Genomic DNA, 19,367 nt, shown 5'->3' on the forward strand with positions numbered 1-19,367 from the left:
TACATATCTACACATTACATTTTAATCAGTAGAAGTTACAAAGTCATTTATGTGCTACACACACACACATACGTACACGCACACACACATACGTACACGCACACACACACACACACACACACACACATACACAAACACACACCCGTGTGTGTGTTCGTATGTGTATTAAAGCATGGAATTATCATCAGAGTTATACCTTTGTTAACCCGTTATTAAGAAAAAACTCACATCTATTTATCGATACATATTTGGCTTTTGGGAGACCAGAATTTCCCTACCAGTTCATCACGCCTACCTAGAATTCGTTGTATGTATGTGTATGTATATGTATGTGTTTATGTTCATATATTTCTACGTCTCTCTCTGTGTGAATATATCTTTGTCTTTAAGTCCTACCCCAGCTCAGTACTTAAAGAGATTTCTTTTTATATATATTTTTTTACGGTTGGGAGGTTTATAAATTTTAAGCATTTTTCAACGTATTTCATTAGAAATAATTTTGGTAACGAAAGGTTTGTGCTACAATAACGAATCTGTTCTTTCACTATAAGTTGTGGCAGATTCGAACTAGAATATGCTAATCAGTGTTGACTTTGGTGATCGGCGAAATCGCCTCCCTTTACATATGTGTTTGAAACACTCGATTTAATGGCGTAAGGAGACGTTAAAACAGCACAGTGTTTCGACTTCATTGCTCGGGTATGTTTCGAATTTTTTTGGAATTTTTGAAAAGTAAAAATTCTGCATTATGTAGCTTGTTATTCTCTCTAAGTGAACATTTTTCTGGTTGAAATACACCGAAAAATGACGACACAGCAGTCAAAAAATCATAAAAAATAGGGATTTTCATAGAAAAAAAGCACCTTTTTGATGTAAATAATTTTTAGAGTTAACATGGTCCGATTTGAATATTTTCTTCGATGGAAGGAAGAGCAAGCCTTCTTCTATCATACTCTCAATTTTGGTCAACTTGCGTCGCAGGGTCTCGGAGGAGATAGTGTTAGTTGAAGGCTATCAAACCTGCCACACACAGACAACTTCAGCTTTATATATAGAGAGATTAGTTAAATTTACGCAGGAACGATGAATCTAATTGTAAATAATCTCGTGTTTATAGAAATCAGCAAAATATTTGCTGATATCTGTTAATCTATGAGGAACCCGCATAATAATGAGAGTCCAAGCAATAACGTAATTACTCAATCTCAACACTTTCTGACAGATTCAAACGTTAGTGTCTGATCGCTGTTGTATTTCGTCATCAGAGGACATCTCCCTTTAGACGATGTGTGTTCAGAACATATCATTCACCGGTGTAAGGGACTTGCAAATCTGCTTATTGTGTGTCTCTTTACCACACAGTGCACCGACGAATCTAACAAGAACGCAGGCACTTCAAGTTCAAATCTACTTGAATGCACTGAGAATGAATGCATACGTTAATTAATATCTTATTTACAACCCTCAAGGGGCTAAACACAGAGGGTTCTGCTGTGGATTTTCTGTGACAAGGAGCGACTTCGTAACGTCCATAAGATTAAGTATGAGTGTATCAGTTTCATTTGAGTAGACGAGTTATGTTCTTATTTCTTTATTGCCCACAAGGGGTTAAACATAGAGGGGACAAACAAGGACAGGCAAACGGATTAAGTCGATTACATCGACCCCAGTGCGTAACTGGTACTTAATTTATCGACGAAAGGCAAAGTCGACCTCGGCGGAATTTGAAATGAATGCATACGTTACTATTTGGTTTCTCGTCCTGCCACGTGTTTCTCATGAAATTTTCTGATGTTTATAAACCCTATAGTTTCAATACAAACCCAGTAAAAGCATAATTTGTTTTCCTCTTAACTTCCTCTATTTTGGGGAAAGACAAATAAATTTTTGAAGTTCAACATTTAAGTAACGTGAAAGAATTTTTTATCGGAATTTTATCGCTCATCCTGAAGATGAAGAGTTGGCAAAACTGTTAGAGCCTTGGAAAGAATGTCGTCGATATCCTTTTCCGTACAATGTTCACTAGGATCGAATCCAACTAAAATCACCTTTGCCCTTTCATTTTTCTCAGGCTCGATAAAGTACCAATTATGTATTCTCACCTTTCTTTCTTTCTTTCTTTCTTTCTTTCTTTCTTCTGTTCTCTCTCTTTCTGCCTGTCTACCTTTCCTGCCTGGTGTTCAGCGTTGTCACATTATGTGACACTGAATCAACCCGAAACTTGCCTTAAAGGGATACAGATCTGTGGAATACTCAACCACTTTCCTCTTAATTTCAAGGGGTGGCCTCTCACTTGATCGAACGTTGGATGTACATCGTCGCATCCAATTGAGAATCCATCACCGTTTCATCTTGAGACCAGGGTGACAAACATTGTAGAGGAAATGGTAAACTAATGCCGAAAACAGTTCCCTTCCGTTACTGTCACCTTCCAGGAGCATCATGTCCGAATAGCCAAGTTCAGTGCTCATCCCTAAAATGGGTCCTTCCTACGTCAACAGACAAACCAATATTCATCTAATACCTTAAATATTAAAAAAAACCCGCAGCAACCACAAGGCCTAAAATTTGGAGGAGGGGGTAGTCGATTACATCGACCCCAGTACTCAATTAGTACTTAATTCATCGATCCCGAAACGGTGAAAGGTAAACTGGACCTCGGCGGAATAATAATAATAATAATAATAATAATAATAATAATAATAATAATAATAATAATAATAATAATAATAAAACTGATGATGATGATGATGGATTTGTCTTTTACATATACAACTGACATCATCATCATCGTCATCATCATCATCGCTGCTATTATCTAACCAGCGAGCTAGCAGAATCGTTAGCACACCGGGCAAAATGCTTAGCGGCATTTCATCCAACTGAGTTCAAATTTCGCCAAGGTCGACGTTGCCTTTCATTATTTCAGGCTCGATATAAGTACCAGCCTAGTGCTGGGGTTCGATGTAATCGATTGAGACCATTTCCCGAACTTGCTGGCCTTGTACGAGACTTTGAAATTAATATCACGTCTCACTGATAAGGTGAGGAGCTGGTAGAAACGTTAGCACACCGGGTAAAATGCTTACCGATCTTTACGTTCTGAGTTCAAATTCCGCCGAGGTCGACTTTGCCTTTCATGCTTTCGGAGTCGATAAATGAAGTACCAGTTACGTACTGGGCTCGATCTAATCGACTGGCGTTTCCCCAAAAGTTTAGGCCCTTATGTCTAGAGTAGAAAAGAATATTATTCTCACTCATAAGGCAGAGAGTTAGAACTGTTAGCAAGCCGGACTGGATGCTTGACGCCGCATTTTTTTCGGCGCTTTACACACTGAGTTCAAATTCCGCCGAGGTCAATTTTACCGTTCATCTTTTCATGGTCGAGAAAATATAATACCCGTCAAATACTGGGGTTGATGTTATCGACTTTGCACGCTTTTCAAAATCGCTTGATTTGTTCCAAAACTAGAAAGAATTACTGTCTTACTCCATTCGCAGCCAGCATTAAAACCATAAAACAGTCTACTTTGACTTCCATTCCAGAATCTCTAAACTAATACATTTTACCATTTATTCCACCTCAGTTCTTCCTCTACAAACGTTCTCTTCGTACCCGGCCAAACAATAACAATATTTAAAACAAAAACTCTTATCCTCATGTGCACACTTTATTTTCAACACCAAGACCATTTTTCTATCTTTTATTTTAGGTTTAAACAAAAAAAAATTAATCAGAGGAAGACGAAATCAATAGATCTATTCTTTTCTTTCTTTTTCTTTTTTCAATGAATTTGAGAAATTCTAATGATGAAAAATTGCTAAATGTCTTATTTTCTCTCACTCCTATTTCATTTCTAGCAGAGTTGTGATCAGCTTAGTTTATCATGGAAACAAAGTTGGCAGCACCGGGCCAAACTATTGCTGCTGCCGTTAATCTAATTATAGCAATGTTTCCGCGACAAAGAATTCACCGCAACACCTTTCATTTTCAACACATTTAAGCATAAATTGTAAGAATGCTGAAGAATGGTTTCATGTTTTCTAGAACATAATTGCTTGCGTGGAAAGCATTAGAACGTCGCAGATCCATAGAATGGGTTTTGTTGTAAAGCTATCAAATCTTATGTTGAATGGTCTTATAGCTTTTCTACTTGGCATATGAAATGCTGGTTATTGTAAAGAAGCCAAAGAAATAATCGCCTTTTATGTTAAGCGCAAAAGATTTCGTTGCTGTCAGGAATATATTTAGGGACAGTTTTTGTTTTTATATTTTCAGTTTAGTATAATAAACGATTTCAGTTTTGCTTTTTATCCGCAAGCTGATTCTATCGTTATATCATTTGTTATATTAGTTTTATTGCTTTTAATTTATTTAATCTTACTTAACATTTTGCCCATTACTGACGTATTGAGTTATGGGTGACTTATTTCGACTTCGTTTTACTCATAAAAAGGGAGAACTTTTTGTAAATTCATAGGCGGATATATCCTATATTACAGGATATAGCTTAAGTTGTAGGAGAAAGACTGTCAAATATTTTATAGAATTTACGACAGAATGTCTTATGGAAAGCCATACTAATGTTCCATACCTTTCTGGATAAGTGCGCTTTGTCACTAAAAACACTCGCAGTTAATTTTGTTTTAAGTGCACTTTTTAGAATATGCCACCGCAGAGTCGCTAATGTATCAATGTAAACTCAAGAGAGTAAACATATATATATATATATATATATAGTACAAAGTAAGATAGGGGTTATGGGTGTAACCCACTATGGGATATCATTTATCCAATATACATCTATTGATTTATATAATATTTTTGTAATATTTTTGTATGCTTTTGATGTTCTCATTTGTAAAATGAATAAATAATCCAACATTATAATATCCGTAAGTTGATGGACAAACCAAATTTGTTTCTCCATTTTCTTATTTGTATTATATACGAGGGGCGTTCAATAAGTAATGCCCCTGACCCACTTGCATTTGTTTCATCGGGCTGAAATTTTGCATGTGCAATTATTTATATCTTTATAGAGGAAGTGGCAAATTACAGCTCTGAATTAATTGTGGTTTCTGATTTACAGGTGTTTGAACCGAGTCAAGTGTGAAATGGAGCCTGTTGAGTGTCGAGCAGTGATCCGGTTCTTGTATTTGAAAGGACGCACACCACGGGAGACTTTTGATGAAATGAAAGTAACTTATGGTGATGATGCCCCATCATATGACCTTGTAAAACGCTGGCATCGTGAATTCAAACATGGTCGGAACTCTGTGGAAACAGCTCTCAGATCTGGTTGCCCCCTTCTGCCATTGATGAGGCATCTGTCCGTCAAGTTGAGGCTACCATTTTGGAACATCGACGCATAATTATTCGCCAAATAGCCCATGAGGTCAAGATTAGTACCGGGTCTGTGGAAACTATCATTCATGACCATTTGCATATGCAAAAGGTGTCTGCCAGACGGACTCCTAGGTTGCTCACACCTTTCCAGAAGCAAGAACGCGTCGAGTGCTCGAGGGTGAATTTGGAGATGTGCCAAGAAGATGAGTCAAAATTTTTCAAAAGACTGATTACACAGGATGAAACCTGGGTCCATCACGATGATCCAGAGACCAAAGCCCAGTCAATGCAGTGGAAGCACCGTGACTCACCCCCTCCAAAGAAGGCAAGGGTGCAGCCCTCCGCTGGCAAGGTCATGCTCACAGTCTTCTGGGACCAGGACGTGTTAGTGATGACAGATTTCCTGGCAAAAGGTACCACAATTGCAGGAGCCTATTATGCTTCACTTTTGAGGAAATTAAGAGAAGTTATCAAAATCAAGAGGCGGGGCAAGATCAGCAAAGGCATCCTCCTCCTGCAGGACAACGCTCCGGTCCACAACTCGCTTGTCGCCAAATCAGAAGCATAGGCGTATGGCTATGAACTCCTCCCCATCCCCCTACTTTCCTGACCTTGCACCCTCTGATTTTCACCTCTTCCCAATCACGAAGTTGTTTTCGAAAGGAAAGCGTTTCCCAGATGATGCAGCCTTGATTTCTGAAGTCACGTTGAGGTTGGAGGACCAAGCTGGGTTCTTCTACAAAAACGGTCTCCAGAGCCGCATCAAACGATGGGAGAAATGCGTAACCCTGGGTGGTTCCTATGTAGAAAAAGACTAATAACTGTGCCAAGTTTCGTTGCTCTACTGCTATGGGAAGTGGGTCAGGGGCATTACTTATTGAACGCCCCTCGTATATATACACATATGCTTTTTTCAGTCATTAGACAGCAGCCATGCCGGGGTATCAGCCTAAAAGGTTATAGTCGAACAAATCCACATTATAACTGGTAAAACAAAAGAGCTCCCATATTGAGAGTGGTGAGAGTATGAGGTGATGAAAAGGAATTCTGGTGCGAGGAAATGGATGCGGAGGAAACGGGGAGAGGAACAGCGTCAGTGTAGCAGGACGAAGGGATGGGATGTGAGTGTGTGATCCATTGCTATCACATGATAAAAAGAGTAGTGTGAAGAAGGCAGCATGGGGTAGAGAAAGAGATGAGGATGGCGAGGAATTGGAGAGACTGCAGTTTTACATGGGAATGAGTGTGTCCCGAAAATAGAGAAAGAGAGAGAGAGAGAGAGAGAGTGGATAAGGAGGGAGAGAGAGAGGATAAGAGAAGGAGGGAGGGAGAGGGATGTCATGTGAAGCTTTGAAGAGAAGGCACCTAAGTAAAGTGGTCAATGAGAGGAGAAATGTGTGAATAAAGTGCAGAGGGAAAAGTGTGGTTTCGACAGAAGTATAAAGGAGGGGGAGGAAGAAGAAGAAGGAGGAGAAGAAGAAGAAGAAGAAGAAGAAGAAGAAGAAGAAGAAGAAGAAGAAGAAGAAGAAGAAGAAGAAGAAGAAGAAGGATTATTCGTTTATAGCTGAGTGGACAGGAGCAACGTGAAATAAAGTGTTTTGCTCTGGGGAGTCTGGGAATCGAAATCACAATCTAACGATCGGGATTGCAGCACGCCTGACCACTTGGCCACACGCCGTCACACACACACACACACACACACACACACACCACACACACACACTCACACACACAGAGTGGCGGACTGGGTGTACCAATATTGGTTGCCAGGAGACTAAGCCTCACCCCTCCGCAACTACAATGCTATCATCTTTTTTTCTTTTGTTAAAAGTATTCTTTTCAACTGTTTACAAAGCCAGGCTGAAATAATGAATGCATTCTTCCAGGAGTGATTAAAAAATTCTTTTCACACTTGAGGGGGATGGGCTCCTTAAACACTAATACGGACCCCTATATATGGATTCCAATGGCGCAGAGGCCCACTTGCCATCGGTCAAGCTGGCAACAGGGCCAGTCCGCCACTGCACACACATACACACAAACACACACATACACATGTGTATATGTATATATGTACGTGACCTCGTGTGTATCGTTGGCGATTTTTTTCCTCTGTCTTCCCTTCTCTGGATCTTTCCTTCTCCTATGTTTCCGACGAAGAGCTCCGCTCGAAACTTTAAACCCTCCTTCTTTCCTTCTTTGCTGAGCGTCCAATAATACTATATTTGTTCCATGTCCTCGCATTCTTGTGTTTTTTTTGTGCTTTCTTGTTTGGATTAACTATATATGTATGTATATGTGTACGAAGAAATGAATTGTTAAGCATTTCGGATCTAAAATCCACTCACAACACCTGAAGCTCCACTTCTATTTGATAAGCAGCGATACAGCAAGTAAACGAGTGTGATGCGTCTTCCACATATATCCGCTGCTTTTCCACGCGTTTGGATGACTTCATCAATAAAACATATCAAGCAGGAAATGTAATTTAAAATAATCACTTGCTAGAGGTAAAATAGTTTTACATAAATTATAACGTCAATCTCGGAACATTTGATTCTTTTTTCACTTGGCAAGATTTGAAAATTTGGTACTTAATTTTAAATTGAAAAAAAAAAAAAAAGAAAGAATTTGGAGTAGACCACATTAAAACTTTGATATCTAAATAAATAATGATGCCGAAATAGTAAGCGTTTCCATCAGAAATAACAACACGCCAAGACACATACATACATGCATACCCACACATGCACATTCCCGTACACGCTCATGCGCACACACTTCAGTGGAGAGTTCAATTGTTTTATAGGTGTCGGTCTTGTAGGGCGGCGAGCTGGCAGAACCGTTAGCACGCCGGGCGAAATGCGCAGTCGTATTTCGTCTGCCGTTACGTTCTGAGTTCAAATTCCGCCGAGGTCGACTTTGCCTTTCATCTTTTCGGGGTCGATTAAATAAGTACTAGTTACGCGCTGTGTCGATATAATCGACTTAATACCTTTGTCTGTCCTTGTTTGTCCCCTCTATGTTTAGCCCCTTGTGGGTAGTAAAGAAATAAGAATCGTCAGCACATAGGTAAAATGCTTAACAACATTTCGTCCGACTTTATGTTTTGAGTTCGAATTCCCCCGAAGTCGACTTTGCCTTTATCCTTTCGGGATCGATAAAATATAGTACCATTTGAATACTGGGTCGATGGAATCTACTTTTACCTTCCATTGAAATTGCTGGTCTTGTGCTAAAATTTGAAACAAATACAATCATTGAAGTCAGGGCGGCGAGGCGGCAGAGCCGTTAGCAAGCCGGACAAAATGCTTAGCAGCATTTCGTTCGTTTTTACGTTTTGATTTCAAATTCCAACAAAGTCGACTTTGCCTTTGATCCTTTAGCGGTCGATAAAATGAGTACAAATTGAGCAGTTGAGTCGATATAATCGACTTGCTCCCACCTCTGAAGTCACAGGCCTTGTGCCAAAATTTGAAACCAATTTAATTACCGAATTTCAAGGTCTAACGATTTCCAGTTTTGCTATTGGGTTTCATATTCACGGCTGATAAATAGTTTTTACCGTGATGGCAGTAGGATAAATTCCAGGTGATCTTTTGTACTGTTGGTGTTTCTATCTCCCATCTTCCTTGAAAAAGTGAAGCTAGGTTAAATGATTTTCAACGTTGAGATTTAATAATTGAGGATTCTGTAAGGTTTTGCGATGCTCTTCAGGGAGCCTCGATGAACGCTCTTCAAAACAATTTGAAATTTAATAAAGTTCGATGACAATGGTTACGGGAACTCCACACAGTGATTAATCACGTTTCGTATGGTGAGGGTTTATTCCCATTAAGGTCGCCTCTCTCTCTCTCAGTGTCCTGACTCACCGCAGCGACGGTGCTCGTCTTGTTCCAATTTATATTGTGCTTTTAACACAAAGCTCTGAGATTTTATCTATTTTATCTATGATAATTCTACAGCTTCATGTCTGCTCACAGAACGGGCGCGTGCATGTGTATTAGTGTATTATTATGAGTGTTATAAAATAATACTTTGAGTGTAATATAATATTGATATGATATTGTGAGTGTAATAAAAAAAAAAAAAAAAATAATATCTACCTAACGATCTATCGTTTTATTTTATTTTTCCTTTTTTTTCTTTTCTTTTTTTCTTTCTTTTTCTTTCCTCCTTTTTTGTTTTTTCTCTTCTTTCTCTTTCACGATCCCTTTTGATCGAAAACCTACCCCACCATTTTCTTTTTCTTTTTCTTTTTTTTTCTCTCCCCCAAAAAAAGAAAAGCTCTACTTTGTAATCTGTCCCGTCTGGGTGCAGCGCTGTGTGGCTAATAAAGAAATATATCTCTTAGTTATTAGCCACAGAAGCAGACTTTGCAATGAATATGAATTATCACATCCAGCCTAATATATTTTGAATGCCGTAAACTGCGCTAAACGTCCTTAGAAAACATCTAGTATAGACGTTAAACGATAGAATCTGTGCTTTTTATAGCATCTAACGTCTATAATGTTTTCATAGGACATTTACCGCAGTCTACGGCGTTCCAGAGGACACGCCCAAGTTAAGTTGGATGTGCTAATTAATATATACACTCTATTCTTTTCAGTTTATGCGTTTTGGACTGTGGCCATGCTGGGAACATCGAATATTATCCCCTTCTCAATGGCCATTGTTTGGTGAAGTAGAGATTTTATATTGCGGCCTCCTTTTGAGTTCCTTGTCGTGCTGTAGGTTCATTTGGAATCTGGGGCAGCAAGAGGTTGTTTCTTGAAAACATCTGCACTCCAGGTAGAACTCTGATTTGTTGTCAAGATACTAAACAGCTGTGAGCATTTGAATCCCAAGCTATCGAGTTTCTCGGTGCCTAAGTTTTTCACCAACACTTGTAGGATATTTCATATGTATATCACTACATATCCCTCCCGTCTTTACTTTAGGAAGTAGAGTCGTGATTTTTTCAGTCTCTTCCAGGTGCTCAGCTCTTTCATTGATGCAATATTCCTTGTGTAGCACCGCTGAACAACTTCGAGTTCCACTATTAATTTGACACTGTGGGGTGACCACAGTTGAGAGTAGTATTCCAGACGCCTGAAAACAAAGGTCCTCCGTAGAACCAGCATTGTTTCCTGGCCCCTTGTTCTGAAAGTTCACAGGATCCATTCGATCACTCGTCCGAACATTGCCACCATCTTGAGGATATGCACGTGAAACGAGGCGTTATGACACATATCAATACCCAGATCATGCACTGTACCTGACTCTGGGATTATAGCATCGCTGTTGCGTCATGTTAGCAGAAACTAGCTGATAGCGAAAGGATTGGAATTTTCCCGTATTAAAACGCATGTTGTTCTCTTCAATCCCTTTATGGCATTTGGGTCTTTCTGTAGAAGATCAGCATCGAAAAGTTCCTTGACTGATTATAGTACTTTTATATCGTTGGCATAACTAATTAGTGTGGCTCTCTGTTTAACTGATGTCATGTCCGAAAGAGCTACCATAAACATTTGCGGCCCAAGACAATTCCCTGAAGAACTTCCCTCTCTGCTACTATCTCCATGAAACGGGCCTCTTAGCCTGCTACAACTTGGTTTCTGTCTCTTAAGAAGTAATTTAATTGCTCTGTCAGTAGTTACAAACATGAGTGCCGTATTTGTAAGGAAAGGCAGAGACTCTACTCGCCTCTGTTCATGCAGTGACATACTCGAGAGGAGGCGGGTCCAGGCCACTCGACATTAAGGAGGTTAAAGTCTTCTAGAAGGACCACGTGAAGTCTGTCGTCTAGGTTGCTTAATACATCTCTCATCTTGCCGAGAATCTCTTCGAATGATTGCCCATGGTTTAGAGCATCCACCGGGCGAAATACAGCACATATAACCATCTTGATCTGTTAAATGTGTTCTATCGGTGTGTCACTAACTGAGTTTCAGTGTAAGAGCAGGACGACAGGGGTAACAACTTCCCGGGTGTACATGGCACCTCCACCAGTAAGTTCTCTCCAGTCAGTTCGAAAAACAACATGCTTCGGTGTGTGTATCTCTACGTCTACCTTGCAAGCGTCCAGATGTGTTTCTGTTAGTGTTAAACATAAAGCTTCATTACATGTAACTAAATCCCTCTGAGTGAAAGTATGAGGTTTTGAGTGAGTGAGTGAGTGAGTGAGGTGTTACAAGGTTCCGGACTTTCAGCCAGAACTATAGTATGTCACATATCTACCTTTAAATCAATGAACTTAAACGTAAATACTTGGTTTGTACCCCTGCTGCCCTTAATTGTTCGTAATCACCCCCGATTTCCACAGCCAAACTTATAAAAATATTATCCTATTTATTATTCATTCCATAAGAAACATTTTTACAATATTTTGGTTTTGTTTAAATTCTGGAATGTTCCTTATTTCACTCCTTTAATTTGAACTTTGTACACATAAATCCAGTAATTACCTCTTCAAATGAACTTGTTATTACTTTCTACTAATTGCCACATACATCGCTAAAAGATTTGTCATTATAATTATATTATGTTACTAAACTGTAATTACACATAATACCATAATTATTTCGTTGCAGTTCTATCCTACAAGAAAGTCGATATATTCTATATAAATGCGGAGGTGAAATACTCGCAAACTAATTTTGAACATACGCAAGAGGAATTTAAGTATCTTCCTCAAAGAACTAGACAATTTATCGAGCTTACACGATAATAAAATGCTATAATGTTTGTGAATATTTTGATGTAGTAATGCCATTTTAATTCGATTGCAATTTTAATAAACATAAACTGAATATTTAGAAAAGATAGACTCATTCTATTTAATCTACCCAAGTAATTGTTTGTACTTTATCGATCCCAAAGTATCTCCCAAGAAAGATAAAAATTATTTGCAAGTAACTCGAATATTCCGCTGACTCATCCAAATTCAACATAATATTTTCTACATTTATATATATATATATATATATATATATATATATATATATATATATCCATGAAACAAACAAATCGATTATTTCGAAATCTTATCCACTCAAACAGCCTCCATATCATAATATTTGGTTGGAACAGAGATATTAATTCGGGAAAACTACAATTAGAATCAAAATACATTTTCTTGTATCTAATAATATAGAAACTGCATGAAAATAAAGATAATTTCGTTTCTAAATTTTCTCTTGTGTGTGGGGGCATATTTACTGTTACACTCATCACATGCGCTATTTTTATTGATTAGTTTTCTGAGACTTAAAAAAGGTTTACAGTTTGTGATGTTTACGTGAAATTAACTGATTTATTTTATGTTTTATTTTATTTTTAGCCGGAATTACAGATATGGCTTTATTGTATGTTTCTAAGTGGGAATATTTGAATCTTAGGGGAAAAAAAACACATAAAAAAATACAAATAAAAGAAAACAAAAAATAAGCAAAATTATTCTGATTTCCCTAGAAGGTAAAAATTCTCATAAAATTTAAACAAATCCATCACGAAATGCAAAAGGTAAGATGCAAAAGGTAAGATGCAGGTATTCATCTCAGCGTTTCATTTGTGAAATATTGATGAGAGAAAGAAAAACATAAACGATGCTTTAAGACCCATTTCTATGAAAACCTTTTCAATGTTTTTATTTCACAATATATTGGTACTAAGTTTTAAGTCAGTAATAGGTTCATGGAAGAACAACTTAATATCAGATCAAAGCCAGTTATTTAGTGCTTTCGAAGATCTCCTTTTGTCATGTGAATTCAAATTTTGCAAGGTGTGTCATCCTGTCAAAGTAGACATCTGGGCACTAGTGATGTCAGGGGAACCATGAGCTTCCTTAATAATCCTGCAACTTCTATTTTCTATAAAAGAAGAAAAGGACCCCAAGGAAGATACACTTTCAGAGTTCATTAAAATATTTTCTTACCGAACATAATAACTTAAGAACGTTGCTTTTTACGAACTGTATCTTGAGTGGCCAATAATAAACACACGCACCGGTTGTATTTCACTTCATTATTTCTTATCTGTCACTTCGATGACCATTTTACCAATCGATCGTTTGGTTAGTTGTTCGGCCAATCAATCAGTCGGCGAGGTTTGCCAGAGTCGTTGCGTCGTCTTTCACAACTTCATCAATGGCGAGTCCTCTCCGTTACAGGTCACATTCAGTTCTCTCTGTTTTCTAGATCACAGGGTTTATATTTATATCTATATGGATTTATGTGAGATGTGGAGAGAAAGAGAGAGAGATAGATAGAAAGAAAGAGAATGAGAGAGAGTGTTTGTGTGTGTGCGTGTGTGAGCGATGGTCTGTGTGTGCGCGTTGATGTGCGTTTGGCTGTCAGTGGGGATTGTGTCTGTGAGAGAGAATATGTCTGCGTGTGTGCAAGGATCAAATTATTTATTGTGAGACTAAGACCGAAAATTGTCGACAAAGTAACTGTCGTGACCGTGATTGATCTTGTTTCGATTTTATGATGACCCAGGTCTATTTTAAAAACAAATCACTGTAAAAGGATTTTGACGTCAACATCGTTTCTCCCCCCCCCCTCCTGTCAGAAAAAAAAAATTAATATCATTCAGAAAGAGCAAAATGGATAATTTACTGCTATTATATTTATATTTATTTATTTATTTATCATTGTTCGGCATTACTTCGCAAATGCATCACAACTGGTGCCTGGCATCAGCATCCATCACCAGAATTTACAGAGGTGACAAAAAGAAATACTAAAATAATGTGAAATATAGAAAAATAAAAACGCAACAGCCACATAGAACCGCATGCGATTTATTTTGGAACGACTCCTCTCCTGATATGATTCCCTTCACCATAAAAGGGAAAATAAGTTATTTTTATACAAGAGGAATGTGTAAATAATGTAAAAGCCATATTCTCCAGATAGAGTTTAGTTTGTTGTCTATAATAGATCGTAAAAGACTATGTAGGTGAAACACTCTCAGCGTTGAAACGCTAACTCTATTTTATATGGGTATCGATCGGTTCGATTATTTTATTATGAAACATAATTGCCTCGCTGTATCAGTTTCTGAACTCCAACTATAAAATATTTAAAGAAATATATTTGTTTTTTATTTTTATCTTTCAAGGTATGTGTGCGCGCGCGTATAGCGATCGGCAAATAATTTTCTGTTGATCAATGAGGTTTAACTTGGAGCTGAGGTCGCTGCAATATTGAACAGGAGAATTGAAAGAAAATAACGTTATTGACGGCGCCGAGGTAGGAAGAGTTTTGCGGTGGTAGGTTATCGTTTAAAGTGATCAGGATTCTTTACACCTTAATATAGTTGAAGGAAAATAGCTGCACGCTAAGTTTAAACATGTTAGAATCTCACCTGTTTATAACTTCGAGTGAATAATTACCAGAACTATTACTATGTATTATCCGAACTATTGCTGTGTAGAAACTCCATCAAAAAACTATTTAAACTTCTACAAAAACAAAAAATAATTGAGGTAACCCTATACATAAAGCTGGTCAATATTGTTTGACAGTACATACAAAAAGCAATGGACATGGTTCGAATTCATTATGCCTCGTCAGCGAATTATTCAAAATACAGACAAATAGAGAGGAAAGTGAAGTTGATTATGAATACCACGGATATAGCTGACAAAACATTACAAGGACGTTCTGTATATTAAAAACAGATTCTGTAGACTGTCACATATATACTGCGTGGTAATTCTTCAATCACCTGAGCTTATCCGAAGAATTATTGATCCAGACTTCAGTGTTTATAACTTCTAGAAAATAAGTTCGGTGATTTGAATATTTTTGAAAGTAAATCTTTTAGCAACAGTCTATCGGAGGCTTTCGTAATATAGATGTTCCGTTCGTCGTTAAAAAGAATATAATTCAAACTCTTAATCTTTCCCAAGATCTCATCTGGTGTCTGGGATTAAACCTTTTTTGAGTTAGACCTTTGGATTACTTGTTTATCATTGAACTTGTCGCGAGATTATAAAGCAATGCGCAAGGCCCACGATTCTTAACTGGGGTCCATATGGCTATTAGGGGTCCAGATAAAAGTTGGTTGTTAAAATTTACGTGTAATAAATCGGTTATACTTTTAAAATGCTGAAAATTTTTTAACAATTTTTTAAATAAAATTTCCTAATTATTTTTAATTATGAAAATACAATCGGATATTTTGCAACAACAAATAGCTATGGCAGTCCAGTAGAGTAAAATACGAACGAAAAGAGTCAACGGATAAAAACTGGTTGAGAACAAACCCAATCTTTTGTGTTATTCTTTGCATGTTCTCGGGATGTGGCCCTTCCGCATGAAACTATGTGTGGTTCTCCATTGCAATTTGTGGGTCTCACACAATCTAACTCTGCCATTACAATTGTTACTGGTCCGGTGAACCCGACTTGTACCGTGTTCAAGAATTCGCAACGATGCGAGGAAAACTTCCGTGCAATGAACTTGCGTTGTTTTTTTCCCCTCTTTCTGTATACAACTCTTAACTTTTTCGCTCTTTCTGTACACAACTCTTAACTTCTATGGTATCTTTTCCTTCCTGCATATCTTAATAGCATAGGCATAACTTATGAAGCGGGTGGCTCTGATAAAGCATGTCTGATAGAAGTTTTACAAACAATAATAGCTCCAAGTATGTTATCCAACTCTGGATATTAGACACTTCAGAGAGGGCGTTGTCCGTTGAAACAGCCTGTGAGTTTTAGGAAAACACAGCTCCACTCATAATTTTCAGGTTATTCTGAGATTATGGTGATTGTAGCTTACTTTTGAGTGATAGACTTTGCTGAATAACTTTGTAAATTCAGATATACCAAATCTACGTCTGATTGGTTGAGCATCCATTCATAATGTTACATCAGCTGTGTGAAACAGTTGTGAAAGAGTTTTTGCGCAGACAGAAGCCACAAGATCTTTTCTCTACAAACATAATTCCTTTTTCCTTACAGAGAGGACATATACATCTTTCAGAGTTTTATGGGAATTTACTATGTTTTCAGAAAGCTTTGAGAAGGGTAAATGTCTTTTTGTTAAAAGATTTCTTTTCACAATTTGTTTTGAGAAATACTGAGAAGCGTAACACGGTTTCCTGTTGAACACCTAGTAATTTAGTGTATGCTAGCTACTGCATCAGTTTCTTGTATGTCGATGTAATTGATGCTTGCATCTTAATGTAAGGCTGTAGAGTTGAAAAACTGTTTTGAATAGATAGATAGAGAGGTAGATCAATAGTGATAGAGGCAGTATACAATATTAATACTTTATGGAAATTAATATCCACATCTCATATCTGGAAACTGCATATTGAATTTTGTTTTCGAGAAAGCTGCACATGTGTTGTCTTCCATAAAGAATGCATTTATTGGAAATATGTAACGGTAATTGTAGTTGGTCTCTCTGCTTGGAAAGTAAATCACAGTTTCTAACAAAGTTAATCTATAGTAGTGAATTTATCTAACTAGCTAGGTGTATCATTTTGTCTCTTATTGGCAAAGGCTGCCGTATAATATATGCAAATTCTAATAACGATTATATTTCCGGAAAAAATTTCAGTGTTATTGGGAAAAAAGCAGCGTTTAACAAAATGATAATCCAGATGTTCACACAGGTATTCTTTGGTTTATCTTCATGAGGAAGAGCTAAAATGGGACAGAAGGGGAACACCAATCTTCTGTGAGTTTTAGACAAAGATATAGTTTCAAAACCACTTTCAGGCTTACTATTCTGAAGGAGAGACTATGAAGTCAGCCTTTGTAATATAATCGTTATGGACTATATCTTGATTTACTGGTCCAATCAGGTTTGAATTCAGTTCGTTTTACGTACCTCCTTCTTGTAATGGTAATACATCAAAACTTTTTTCCTTCTGTTTCGCTATTATGGTAATACATCAAATAGTTTTCCTTCCTGCTGTTGAAATTCACATGTTCCTCTGGCATACTAACCAACCAGCTACTCATTTTTAAAAGAACTGTGAAACATTTTGTGACGTAGGTACTATATCCGGTGCTATATTGTGATATTATTCTTCAGAATTAATATGGATGCAGTTCAGAGGGAAATCGAAACCTGGACAAGTACTTAGCTAGACTAAAAAATTATATCAAGGGAAAAAAATCTTTGATTCTGTATTTCATAAAATAAAATTGTTTCAAACAGAAGGCATGGAATGTTTGAAGTGTTGAAGTCAAACTAAATGTGTTTTCCTTGTGCATTTGGATGCATCAGATGGATGAGTATTGAAACAACAAAGGAAAAATTACAATTTCTTTGTTGCCTTTGAATGAAAACAAAATCTATGTTCTTGCAGATAAAGATCTTGCTAAATGTTCGAATGCAGTATCTGTGTAGTGTAGCATTACATCATAACTGTGTTGCAGCGAGAGAAAGATTACTGGTAAAGTAATTGTTTTGTTTGAAGTTCGGTGGCCAGCTCGGCCAGTAACTGACTGTTTTGCTGTCGTCGTCTTGAAGTTTTACAATAAACTTTATAATAACAGGTGAAATGATGTGTGAAAAACACCGATAGTTGAGATAATTATCATAGGTTTGTGTTTTGACGACCAAACTACAATAGTTTCAGCCTTAATAAAAAGGAAAACAAAACAACTAGCGATGCCATGAAACAAATTATCATCGTTGCAGAAACATCAGTAAGAACATTAACACATTGCACATTCACAAAAACCGCAACAACAACAATAACAACAACAACAAATACAAAACAATAATGGCGATATAACTGCATTATCGGCAACACCAAAAACAAAGAGAGAAAACAAAGATGCGTTTCTGTCATTTTTTATGACATAAATTGGTGAATTGATATGCTGATCAATTCCTAGAGTTATACATTCGGCAGACATGAATAATAATTCTAAGCGAAAACAAACTCGTCTGACTATCGTCTTACAGAACTAATACCGATGTTTCAATGTTATAAATATCCAATATTGATGAAAGAATTTCAATTAGTTTGCTCATTCTCTCTAAAGCCTGCGCCAAAAGAATAGGAAAATGAAAAGAATTACTCGCCGATTCTTGGATATGTTATTAGGTAAAATTATTTAATTTAAAGTGGAACCTTCTTACGGAGATATTTTGTAAATTAAAGACACGTTTCATAAAGACATCACTTGTGGAGAAATGGAAAGAAAATTAGCTCCGACTCTTTATCTTCAAAACTTATGCGCACGCGCACACACATACACACAAATGCACCCACACGCTTGCGCACAAACGTACACACACGCTCAGACAGACAGACACACATACACACACATACACACACACACACACACGAATAGAATATGAGTGATTGTCTGGAGAAAATATATCCGGCATTAATTTCTTTGGTCATTTGAGGTAATAATCGATTTAATCAAAGCGCATTTGCCGTACGTGTGTATGTATGGATATGTATGGATATGTATGGATATGTATGTATGTATGTATGTATGTATGTATCTATTTATCTAACTATCGATGATCGGTATTTAAAAAAATGATCTTATCCTTATTTATATAAATTTATATCTATCTGTGTATATATAAATCAATATATATATATAAACATGCATACATACATATGTATATGTGTATATGTATATATGTATGTATGTGTGTATGTATGTATATATGTATACATACAAACATACACACACACACACACACACACACATATATATATATATAATGTAAGAGCAGGAAAAATGACATTAAAAAATCATCAGAGAAGATATACGTCCAAAATAATAGATAGATAGATATAAATGTATAAAGTATGATTATTTAAGAAGTTTAAACTTCTTAAGTAATCATACTTTAAATATTTATATGTCTATCTATTAATACAATATTATTTTGGACGTATATCTTCTGTCATGATTTTTAACGTAATTTTTCCTGCTCTTTATAATATATAATCTCTCTTACCAAATGTCCAAATACATTTAAGGTTTTAGACATTTCCCTACAAAGAGCACTTATCAGAAATTCAGTATACCCTGTTC

This window comes from Octopus sinensis, linkage group LG3 (genome assembly GCF_006345805.1).
Source record: "Octopus sinensis linkage group LG3, ASM634580v1, whole genome shotgun sequence".
In the NCBI taxonomy this organism is placed as follows: Eukaryota; Metazoa; Mollusca; class Cephalopoda; order Octopoda; family Octopodidae; genus Octopus; species Octopus sinensis.